Raw genomic sequence first — 8,160 nt, 5'->3', positions numbered from 1 at the left:
TCTTCATGTTTTGCGTTGACTTTTCCACCATGATGGGGTTGTCACCTGGATCTGTGAGCTGAAGTGAACCCTCTCTCCTTTATGTTGTTTTGGTCAATGTACTTCATCACAGCAACAAGATAGGTCTATTGGTTATCAGGGATGTGATATGATTTGTTCTTCTAAGTTTAGAGATTATGTCATGTAGAAATAGAATGGAGGGGCAAACTCAAGAGCAAAAGTAGAAAGACCAGCTAGGAAGCTCGTCTGCCAGTCCAAGCAGAAGGTGATGTTGGCTTAAGCTAGAATAAATGTTGTAATGATATAGAGAAGTGGGTGGACCTGCATTGGAAGGAACCCATGTTGCTTGGATTTGTTAATGTTTCAGAGAGTAGAACTGATAGAAAATACTCCTGAATTAGATATAGGGAGGAGTCTTACTTAGGGTCTCTATTGCTGTGAAGAGACACCATGACCATGGCAACTCTCATAAACGAAAACATTTATTTGGAATTGGCTTACAGTTCAGAGGTTCAGTCTATTATCATCATGGTGGGATATGGCAGCATACTGGCAGACACGGTGCTGGAAAAGGAGCTGAGAGCTTCACATATTGATCTCCAGGCAACAGGAAGTGAACTGGGTGTCACACTCAGTGAAGCTTGAACAAAGGAGACCTCAGAGTCCGCCCCACAGTGACACACTTCCTACTCCAGCAAAGACACACCTCCTAATAGTGCCACTCCCTTTGGGGACCATTTTCTTTCAAACCACCACAGGAGGTATGATGAAGAAGAGAAACTGGAATGCCCTTTAACATGAAAGAGGAATGAAGAGCAGAGGAGAAATCCTAAGACAGGTGGCCATAATTTGTTCCAATTTCTAGATGCCTGTCAGGTCTGTGAAGGAAATGTCCTGTCAGAGTTGGCCATAAAGTTTGAGATTCTATGAGAGAGCACATATGAATGTGATGAACATCTGCATCTGTCTCAGGTAATAGTAACATTGTAGATCTAAGTTAGTTTACCAGGGGAGAGGATGTATAGATAGAACGTTCTGGAAGGAATCATCATGTCTCCCCTTCCAGTCTCTGTCTCCAGATTCAAATGTTGGAGCCCTGTCCCTCAATGTGAGGGTTTAAAGAGCCTGACTGAATTGCAATCTTATAAGGATGGAACCTCAAGAACAGGATGGACACATTCATAAAAGACACAAGAGCCTGCTTCCCCTCTCTTCCTGCTATGCCATGAAGTAAGAACACCGCCAGCTGTAAACCAAGACTGGACTCTCCCTGCACACCGAATATTGCCAGGGTTCTGATTGTGGTTTTAGTCATTTCAGGCCTCCAGCCTATAGCACTTTATTACAGCACCCTAAACAGTGATATTTCACATTATGGCTCTAGCTGAGCTTAGCTGGAGAGGGAAGGCTAAGTTCTAGAAGCTGAGCAAGGGAGGTTCAAGTTACTTTCCTTTTACAGTTTTGTTTCCCTGACGTCTGTCTCTAGATCCTCCGAAGTCCACCCCATACCCTGCTGAATTGCAAAGCTCCCTTTCTGGCCACTGGCCCCAATGCCCTTCAGCGGTACCACACCCACCCATCTAGCCAATGGCAGAGAGCAGTCCCTTTGGTCTCCTCAGAACCCTGGCACCAAATGGCTGACTAGACCTTGCCAACGTCTTGCCCTGCTGGGTTCTCACCTCTTCCTGGAATAAACGAGGAGGCCATAGATGGCAATCTCTTGTTGACAGCTCTCCCTGTGCCAATGTGGCTGCAGGCTCAGCCTCTCCCCACCCATGGCAAACGCTCCTCAACTCTGGCCTCTACATAGGTATGGCTCACATACACAATGCTCAGTCCTTCTTCTTGCTAGGCCTTCCTGCCCCAGCACAGTGGGGGCCTAGGACAATAACCCGGTGACCCCCAGCGGAATGCTCGGAGCAGAGCCCATAGGTGGGAATACATCTGATGGCCTTGAGAAGTCAAGCGGAAGGAGTGAAGGGGATCGTACTGGTCCAGGACCGCAGGTGGACTGCCCACATTATGCTATGCTTGTTGTAACAAGGCACCCTTAGAGACTGCTTGCCCAGAAAGAGCAGTAGAATGAGACGCGATTTGAGGCCTATCTCCTCCATGTCTTGTTCCTGGCAATATACTCTGAGCTCACTTCTCATTTCTTTGTGTGTGTGCAGGGAGGTTCGTGTTCTTGTGGCTGCCAGAGGTCACCTGCAGGCGCACTCCCCAGGAGCCATTGGCTTTGTTTCGGGGACAGTGCTTCTCCACAGCTTTCCTGGAGCCCATCACACGGGGTAGGCTGGCTGAGCAGAGAGCTGCGGCGTCCACCTCGCTCCACCTCTCTTCAGTAGGATTACAAACCAGCACCTGGGTCTTTTTTATATGGTTTCTGGGGATTGAACTCAGAGCCTCACGCTTGCTTGGTGTGGTGGACTAAGCTGCCACTCAACCCCACTGCCTGGTTTCTTTCGGCCTGCTGCCTGGCACCTCTGAGCCTGCCACTCATTATCTCTTAACCTCCTTTGCATGGTTTAGGCACATGGCTCAATGCCTGCATCCTGTTGGCTCCTGATGGCTTTGCGTCCACCCCATACTTTTCTGGCTTTGCATTCGGGATTATTTAAACGAGGCATGTCATATCTTTGGGCCTGCTGCCAAACTATCCAAAGCCCCAGGAGCTTGGGCTGCTGCTGACTGTCAGGCTACCAGGGAGTGCTGTCAGGGAGGGGCTGGATGTTCCTACATCAGGCCTCCAGGGGTGACCATTGTGACTAGGGCAAGGGTCCCTGCTTTGAAAGGATGACTCGATGGCTTGTTTCACTCTGTGAGACCTCCAAGGCCACATCCCCCAAAGACAGACCCATTTAGCCACGTGATTTTTTTTTCCACTTTCGTTTTGATAATCCAAGTTTAATAGGAAACCATGAGTAAGGCCCCTGTGCTTCTGTGTAGAAGCTCAGACCTGGCAAGCCAGGCCAGCCAGGAAGCCCGGCAGCAGGGTGGGAACAGGCCAAGGAACACCCCTCCCCTGGCCTCAGGCTACACAGAAGGGTTCATACCCATGGCCCACTCACCAAAGCCTGGCCTCAGAGTTCTCTGGGACCGGCCTGGACCGTTGCCAGCAGCCACTGCTCAGTCCCTTTGCAGAGCCAAGGAGACAAAACAGAGCCTGATTTAAAACAGGGACACAAAGTGGTCTCTTCTCTGAGCTCTGCCACAACTGGGACCAATACAGGCTGATGGTTACACAGGCAAGGGGCCTTGGGAGGCAGAACGCACAAGATTCATCACATGCAAGAGTCAGGCTGGGACAGAATAATAAATAAAGCCACTTGTGTTATTAGCAAACTCTCTCTGGAAGCCAGGAACCACGCTAAGTATTCTGCATAGGCCGCATCAGCTCGCTTGGATCGGACTGGCACAATGAGAAACCAAAGTTCACACTCCTAGGAGAACGGCTCAAATTGTTTTTTTGTTTTGTTTTGTTTTTTATTATTTATTTATTTATTTATTAAAGATTTCTGTCTCTTCCCCGCCACCGCCTCCCATTTCCATCCCCCTCCCCCAATCAAGTCCCCCTCCCTCGTCAGCCCAAAGAGCAATCAGGGTTCCCTGACCTGTGGGAACTCCAAGTACCACCCACCTCCATCCAGGTCTAGTAAGGTGAGCATCCAAACTGCTTAGGCTCCCCCAAAGCCAGTACGTGCAGTAGGATCAGAAACCCATTGCCATTGTTCTTGAGTTCTCAGTAGTCCTCATTGTCCGCTATGTTCAGCGAGTCCGGTTTTATCCCAGGCTTTTTCAGACCCAGGCCAGCTGGCCTTGGTGAGTTCCCAATAGAACATCCCCATTGTCTCAGTGTGTGGGTGCACCCCTTGCGGTCCTGAGTTCCTTGCTCGTGCTCTCTCTCCTTCTGCTCCTGATTTGGACCTTGAGATTTCTGTCCAGTGCTCCAATGTGGGTCTCTGTCTCTGTCTCCTTTCATCGCCTAATGAAAGTTAATATTCAGGAGGATGCCTATATGTTTTTCTTTGGGTTCTCCTTCTTATTTAGCTTATCTAGGATCACTAATTATAGGCTCAATGTCCTTTATTTATGGCTAGAAACCAAATATGAGTGAGTACATCCCATGTTCCTCTTTTTGGGTCTGGCTTACCTCACTCAGGATAGTGTTTTCTATTTCCATCCATTTGCATGCAAAATTCAAGAAGTCCTTGTTTTTTACTGTTGAGTAGTACTCTAATATGTATATATTCCATACTTTCTTCATCCATTCTTCCATTGAAGGGCATCTAGGTTGTTTCCAGGTTCTGGCTATTACAAACAATGCTGCTATGAACATAGTTGAGCATATACTTTTGTTGTATGATAGGGCATCTCTTGGGTATATTCCGAAGGGTGGTATTGCTGGGTCCAGGGGTAGGTTGATCCCGAATTTCCTGAGAAACCGCCACACTGCTTTCCAAAGTGGTTGCACAAGTTTGCATTCCCACCAGCAATGGATGAGTGTACCCCTTTCTCCACAACCTCTCCAGCAAAGGCTTCCCTTGGTGTTTTTTATTTTAGCCATTCTGACAGGTGTAAACACGGGTGTCAAATACTACAGAGGAACCAGAGCGACCAGAGCACCACAGTGGTACTGCAAAATGGTGCAATCGCCGTGGGAAGCAAGGTTTCTTTCTTTTTGGGGGTGATGGTGGGAGTGTCCATTTCTTCCCTCCAAACCCCTCCCTTCAACCCCTCACCACACCCTTCAAATCTATATGGCCTCTTTTTTCATTCATTGTTATTGTATGTATGCTCACATATATATTCCTAAATACAACCTGTTTTCATTGCTGACCTCTTCGCACTGGACAATCAATTGGTGTGCTCTCCCCTGGGAAGGACCACCTCCCCATTGCCAGCTTTCCTTGGGTGCCTGTAGATTTTTGTGTAGGGTTGGTAAGACTACAGATGTAACTTCTGATGTCACCCCGAGACACAATCTCACAGCAGGCCACTCCGACCCCTTCTTCAATAGGGCAGCTCCTTACGTAGCTAAACATCGACGGGTCGCACAACCCAGGCGGCACTCCTAGGCATTTATCCGTCGAAATAAATCATGTCCCAACACATTTCACACAGCCTGTGATTACCCCAAATTGGAAACAGCCCAACTTCCCTCTGCTGATCAACAAATAAACAAATTGGTTCTTTAGTACCCCAGAATACAACTTAGCAATAAAAAGGAATATACTCCTGGCACCTGAAAAATATAGCCAAATCTCAAATGTATCCTGTTAAATGGGAAGTTTTCATAATTGAAAGACCACAGACCAATAGAAAGTCCTCATATCTGGGAAACCATAGGGAGAGAAAAGATTGACGGTTGCCTGGGGATGGGGTTTGGACAGAGCATAAGGGCTATATAATTGGACTTGAAAAGGTTCTGCATATATTTTGATTGGGGGAGTGATCTTACACTGTATACATTTGTCAAATTTACAGACATAGATCCAAGAAAGGATAAATATTACAATGTACAAGCCATAGTTATATTTAAACAGAGAGAAAAAGGAGAAGAGAAGGAGGAGGAGGAGGGAAAAAACAGAGATGCAGAGAGGCAACCAGCCAGGAAGTGGCAGAGGCAAGCCCAGCTGTTGCACCATGGAGCTAAACTGGCCCTGCTCTGGACACCATCTGGTCCAAGCCTCATTTGCCAAGAGACGTGGCCTTGCCAGGGCGCTTAGGGAATGGTAGATTATGGAGCGACTCTTTCTCAAATTAACTAAAAGGTCATTTTCTTTCAACCTCCTACCTCAGGTTATGGTATGTTTGTTACTGTTGTGGTCAAGTCATATCCCCTGTGTGTGTGGAAGGGGCACTTTGTGGCAACTTCTCTGCCTGGCACCTAGAATATGTCATCCCCTCTTTCCCAGACAGCGTACCTTAATCATGGAAAGGGGGCTGCTGATGAACTTCTATATAAAGTGAGCTCACATGAGACTACTGGGGTAGCAAGATGGCTCAGCGGGTAAAGATGCTTCTGCCAAGCATGGTGACTGTTGCGGGAGCTCCTTCCACTCCTTCAGCCAATAGCTGCTGAGATACCAGCCCACTGGGGCATGGTCTCTCTCCCTTTAACCTGGAGGGATGGCTCAGCTGTTAAAGGCTAGGCTCACGACCAAAAATATGAGTTCGGTTCCCAGCACCCACGCAGTCCCTCCAGGTTAAAGGGCGAGAGACCACGCCCCAATGGGCTGGTATCTCAGCAGCTATTGGCTGAAGGAGCGGAAGGAGCTCCCACAATAGGTGACCTGAGTACCAGCATGGGGGAAGAAGAAAACTGACTCCCATAAATTATCCTCCGACCTCCACATGTATGTCATGCCGTGCAAACCACACACACACGCACACACATATTTTTTAAATGGAACCTACAGCTTTACCTTCACTATCAAACTGCTTTCTCTAGTCTTAGAACGGGAATGTAAACCCAAAGATTGTATCAACAGCAAAGGACAAGATTGTCGAGTATTCACCGTGAGCTGTGCCCCTGAGAGAAACTTCACCTGGTTGTGGACCCCCCTGACCTGGTAGCAGGAAGGGAAGCATCTGGAAGTTGTCTGCAGTACACAACTCAAGGTCGGGGTACAGGAACTCAAGTCAGAGGGGAGGATTCCAGAACTGGGGTCCTTCTATTTATTAGCCACCTCTTGAGCCACCTGCTGAGATTGTGCCCTGCCACTGCCCCCAGGCCAAGGGTGTGGGAGGACAGAGGTAAGCAGCTGGAGGTCTGGGGCCCCTGGGAAGGGACGAGAGGCGAATCCAGTCTTGCAGAAAGGAGCGAGTCTTACAGCTCTCACTCCTCGGTCTGGCGGCTTCATTCCGGCTCATTGTTCCTCATTATCAGAGCTAACTATGTTCAGGCGAAGGGCGAACATGATCCTAAATTTATGTCTCTGTGTGTGACCACGACAATCTGTGTTTTGTGTTCTTCTGCTGAAAAACTCCTCTTGTGACACGGCGACCCAGCTTGGACTTGGTCTTTCATGTGTGTTACCCACTCCAACTGGCACCCGCTGGTAGATTTTTCTTAAAGTCTGAAATGAGGGGCTAACCTTCTCTTCTCAGCTTTTTCTTCTCTGCTACCTATAATCTTGATGTGAGTCACACAAAAGCAGCTCAGTGGGAAACCCACTCAAGAAGGCTTTGACGAGGAACAATGGACGGGCACCTCTCAGAGGCCGGCCCGCCGCGTCGAGGGAAGGAGAATGGATTAAAGTTTAAAGATGTCATGTATGTTAACCGGTCAGTATGGGTTTTATGTATTTTGTCAAAGACAGCAGCAGTGAGGCTGGGCCCATAAGGGCGAAGGGGTGCAAGGAGGGAGAGGCCGCCCCCACACACTTTGGCCAAAAGGCCTCACCAGCAATAACAAGCCCAAGGAACTGGCGTGTTTGAAGCACAATCATAGCCATCACAAGGAAGAAAGGGCTGAGAGAAGATTGTCATGGGATTGGATGTATGTCAGCTTTGTCTTCTCCACAATGGCGCAGGCCCTGGAGCCAGGTGGTCACGGGGCAGAAAAGTGCTCCTTCAGAAAACAGACGCTGCCCATTCAGCCCAGGTGCCCTCCTTCCGGGATAATGCACCAGCCCACTCCCAGAGTGAACAGAAGCCCAGGGGATCACGGGTGAGACATGGACACAGGAGACTAAAAGCAACTGGCTCCCGCCCCCTCCGGTCACCTCTTCCATCCAGCCCCAACACAGTGCCCAGGACGCAGGGTGGTCATCAGCCTGCATGGGGCTTCGGTTCTGACCTTGCTCCTTGTGGTGCAGGTTACTCACAATGCCCTGCTCTTCCTCCAAGATGCCAAAGCACAGCAAAGAATACACACACACACACACATACACACTTTCCCCAAAGGAAAGTGGAATTCCCCATTCTGGCTTCCCTGAACCTCTAAGTACTTTTCCTTTAGCAGGAAATTCCCTTTGCAAAAGTTGATAGAATGTTCTCAAGCAGTAAATATGCTTCTTTCTAGAGCTGTCCAGACTGAGAGAGGACAAACACAAGCATCTTTGGGAGATGGTGGACGTGGCAAAGAATGCACGTACAAGGTCAGTCAGTGCCCAGGCACACTCTGGCAGCCATGGAAGCCAAGCACTAGGGGCAAAA

This window comes from Microtus pennsylvanicus, chromosome 5 (genome assembly GCF_037038515.1).
Source record: "Microtus pennsylvanicus isolate mMicPen1 chromosome 5, mMicPen1.hap1, whole genome shotgun sequence".
NCBI classification, from domain to species: domain Eukaryota; kingdom Metazoa; phylum Chordata; class Mammalia; order Rodentia; family Cricetidae; genus Microtus; species Microtus pennsylvanicus.
This window is presented reverse-complemented; position numbering follows the sequence as displayed.